Source organism: Arachis hypogaea, chromosome 6 (genome assembly GCF_003086295.3).
Source record: "Arachis hypogaea cultivar Tifrunner chromosome 6, arahy.Tifrunner.gnm2.J5K5, whole genome shotgun sequence".
NCBI classification, from domain to species: Eukaryota; Viridiplantae; Streptophyta; class Magnoliopsida; order Fabales; family Fabaceae; genus Arachis; species Arachis hypogaea.
The window spans coordinates 57,484,212-57,488,294 of NC_092041.1; the positions used below are offsets into that span (position 1 = coordinate 57,484,212).

The following is a 4,083-nucleotide window of genomic DNA, read 5'->3' on the forward strand; positions in this document are numbered from 1 at the left end:
TTTAGGTATTTTCAGGCTGAAATTGAGGGACCTGAGCAAAAATCTGATTCAGAGGCTGAAAAGGACTGCAGATGCTGTTGGATTCTGACCTCCCTACACTCGAGGTCGATTTTCTGGAGCTACAGAAGCCCAATTGTCGCGCTCTCAACTGCGTTGGAAAGTAGACATCCTGGGCTTTCCAGCAATGTATAATAGTTTATACTTTGTCCGAGATTTGATGGCCCAAACAGGCGTTCCAAATCAGCTCAAGAATTCTGGCGTAAAACGCCGGAACTGGCACAAGAATGGGAGTTAAACGCCCAAACTGGCACAAGAGCTGGCGTTTAACTCCAAGAAAAGTCTCTACACGAAAATGCTTCAATGCTCAATCCAATCACACAACAAGTGGGCGCAGAAGTGGATTTTTATGTCATTTACTCATATTTGTAAACCCTAAGCTACTAGTTCACTATAAGTAGGACCTTTTGCTATTGCATTTTTATATCTTTTAATCACTTTAGATCTTAGGATCATCTTTTGATCATGTTTTAATGATTGAACCCTCTTTGGGAGGCTGGCCATTCGGCCATGCCTAGACCTTGTTCTTATGTATTTTCAACGGTCGAGTTTCTACACACCATAGATTAAGGTGTGGAGCTCTGCTGTACCTCAAGTATTAATGAAATTACTATTGTTCTTCTATTCAATTCAGCTTATTCTTGTTCTAAGATATTCATTTTCACCCAAGAACATGATGAATGTGATGATTATGTGACGCTCATCAACATTCTCGCTTATGAACAAGTGCCTGACAACCACTTCTGTTCTACAAGCAAACAAGGCTTGAATGTTTATCTCTTGGATCCCTTAATCGGAATCTTCATGGTATAAGCTAGAATTGATGGCGGCATTCAAGAGAATCAGGAAGGTCTAAACCTTGTCTGTGGTATTCTGAGTAGGATTCGAGGATTGAATGACTGTGACGAGCTTCAAACTCACGATTGTGGGGCGTTAGTGACAGACGCAAAAGAATCACTGGATTCTATTCCGACATGATCGAGAACCGTCAGCTGAATAGCCGTGATATGACAGAGTGCGTTGAACATTTTCACTGAGAGGATGGGACTGTAGCCATTGACAACAGTGATGCCCAACATACAGCTTGCCATGGAAATGAGTAAGAAGGATTGGATGAAGACAGTAGGAAAGCAGAGAGACGAAAGGGACAAAGCATCTCCATACGCTTATCTGAAATTCTCTCCAATGAATTACATAAGTATCTCTATCTTTATTTTATGCTTTATTCATAAATCATTCATAACCATTTGAATCTGCCTGACTGAGATTTACAAGATGACCATAGCTTGCTTCATACCAACAATCTTTGTGGGATCGACCCTTACTCGCGTAAGGTTTATTACTTGGACGACCCAATGCACTTGCTGGTTAGTTGTGCGAAGTTGTGATAAAGAGTTGAGATTGCAATTGAGCGTACCATGTTGATGGCGCCATTGATGATCACAATTTCGTGCACCAAGTTTTTGGCGCCGTCGCCGGAGAATTAAATGTCCTAACTACAGTTTTGCATTTGTTCCCTGTAATAACAGTGCCAAGTTTTGATCAGGCAACAACACCAAGTTTTTGGCGCCGTTGCCGGGGATTGTTTGAGTTTGGACAACTGACGGTTCATCTTGTTGCTTAGATTAGGTATTTTTCAGAATTTTTAAGAATGAATTCTAGTGTTTCAAGGTGATGTTCTTATCATCACCAAAGCTGATTGATTTTCATCATTTTAGCTCTTGAATGCAATGTCCTGCTGAAGCTTGGCTAGCCATGTCTAATTTCTTTAGACTAAAGCTTTAGACTAACATTGCATGATTCCTGGAATTCTTATTAAAAATTTTGAATCTCTTTATTTTCTTTTCCATATAATTTTTGAAAAGACCAAAAAAATTTACAAAATTCATAAAAACAAAAAAAATTTCTTGTTTGAGTCTAGTGTCTCATTTTAAATTTGGTGTCAACTGCATGTTTCTGTTCTTCTTGCATTTTTCGAATTCATTCATGTGTCTTCATTGATCTTCAAGTTGTTCTTGATGATTACCTTGCTCTGATCTTTAAATTCTCTTGTCTTCAGTGTTTTGTTATTTCTCATATGCATTCTCAATTTGTTAGTGTTAGTAGTATACAAACTTCTAAGTTTGGTGTCTTGCATGCATTGTTTATTTGATCTTAGTTTCATTTTGATTATTTCTCATTATTAAAAATCCAAAAAAATTTTTAATTTGTGTCTTTTCAAGTCAATAATATAGAGAATTGAAGATTAAGAACATACAGCAGAGGAATTACACAGAAAAAGCTGGATGTTCAGAACGCCCAGTGAGGAAGGAAAACTGGCGTTTAAACGCCAGCCAGGATACCTGGCTGGGCATTTAACGCCTAAAAGGGTAGCATTTTGGGTGTTAAACGCCAGAATGGATACCATTCTAGGCGTTTAACGCCAGGATGGCACAAGAGGGAAGATTTTGTTTTTAATTCAAATTTTTTTCAAGTTTCCATAATTTTTCAAAATCAAATCTTTTTCAAATCATATCTTTTCAAACATATACTTTCAAAATCAATTTCTTTCCATTTTTCAAAAATACTTGCTAACACTTAATGATTTGATTCAACATTTCAAGTATGTTGCCTTTTCTGTTGAGAACGGTTTAATGTTTGAATCATATCTTTTCTTGTTAGCCAAGTCATTAATTTTAAAAATCAAATCTTTTTTTTAAATTATTTTTCAATCATATATTTTCAATCATATCTTTTTAAAACCATAACTTTTCAATCATATCTTTTTAATCACATCTTCTTCAAAATAATTTTCAAATCATATCTTTTTTATTTCTAATTTCAAAATCTTTTTCAAAAATCACTTTATTTCTTTCCCAATCATATTTTTCGAAAATCATTCTTCAATTTTTCAAAATGTTTTTAAAATCTTTTTAATTTATTTTCGAAAATTTCTTCCCCTCTTCTCACATCCTTCTATTTATGGACTAACATGTACAATTCGAACTCTATCTTTCTAAGCTCGAATTCTTCTACCTCTTTCTTCTATTTTTCTTTTCCTCTGACATAGAGGATTCCATATTTTCTTGTTCTCTTCTCTTTCACATGAGCAGGAGCAAAGACAAAAGCATTCTTGTTGAGGCTGACCCTGAACCTGAAAGGACCTTGAAGTGGAAACTAAGAGAAGCTAAAGCACAACTCTCTGTAGAGGACCTAACAGAATTCTTCAAAGAAGAAGACATGGCAGCTAAAAACAACAACAATGCCAACAATGCAAGGAAGGTGCTGGGTAACTTTACTGCACCTACTCCCGACTTCTATGGGAGAAGCATCTCTATCCCTGCCATTGGAGCAAACAACTTTGAGCTTAAGCCTCAATTAGTTTCTCTAATGCAACAGAATTGCAAGTTCCATGGACTTCCATTGGAAGATCCTCATCAGTTTTTAGCTAAATTCTTGCAAATCTGTGACACTGTTAAGACCAATGGGGTTAACCCTGAGGTCTACAGACTTATGCTATTCCCTTTTGCTGTAAGAGACAGAGCTAGGATATGGTTGGACTCACAACCTAAAGAAAGCCTGAACTCTTGGGAAAAGCTAGTCAATGCCTTTTTGGCAAAGTTCTTCCCACCTCAAAAATTTAGTAAGCTTAGAGTGGAAGTCCAAACCTTCAGACAGAAGGAAGGTGAATCCCTCTATGAAGCTTGGGAAAGATACAAACAATTGATCAGAAAGTGTCCTTCTGACATGCTTTCTGAATGGAGCATCATAGGTATCTTCTATGATGGTCTGTCTGAACTGTCCAAGATGTCATTGGATAGCTCTGCTGGAGGATCTCTTCATCTGAAGAAGACGCCTACAGAAGCTCAAGAACTCATTGAAATGGTTGCAAATAACCAATTCATGTACACTTCTAAAAGGAATCCTATGAACAATGGGACGAATCAGAAGAAAGGAGTTCTTGAGATTGATACTCTGAATGCTATATTGGCTCAGAACAAAATATTGACTCAGCAAGTCAATATGATTTCTCAAAGTCTGTCTGGA

General features: G+C 36.9%; 1 non-coding gene across 1 annotated transcript; it reads right to left on the reverse strand.

The window, feature by feature from the left end:
• Window positions 1–3,681: 3,681 nt before the first annotated feature.
• LOC112700149 (small nucleolar RNA R71) lies at window positions 3,682–3,789 on the reverse strand. Its single transcript, XR_003153067.1, has one exon. It is a non-coding gene; the product is annotated as a small nucleolar RNA R71 (small nucleolar RNA).
• Between the last annotated feature and the right edge of the window lie 294 nt (window positions 3,790–4,083).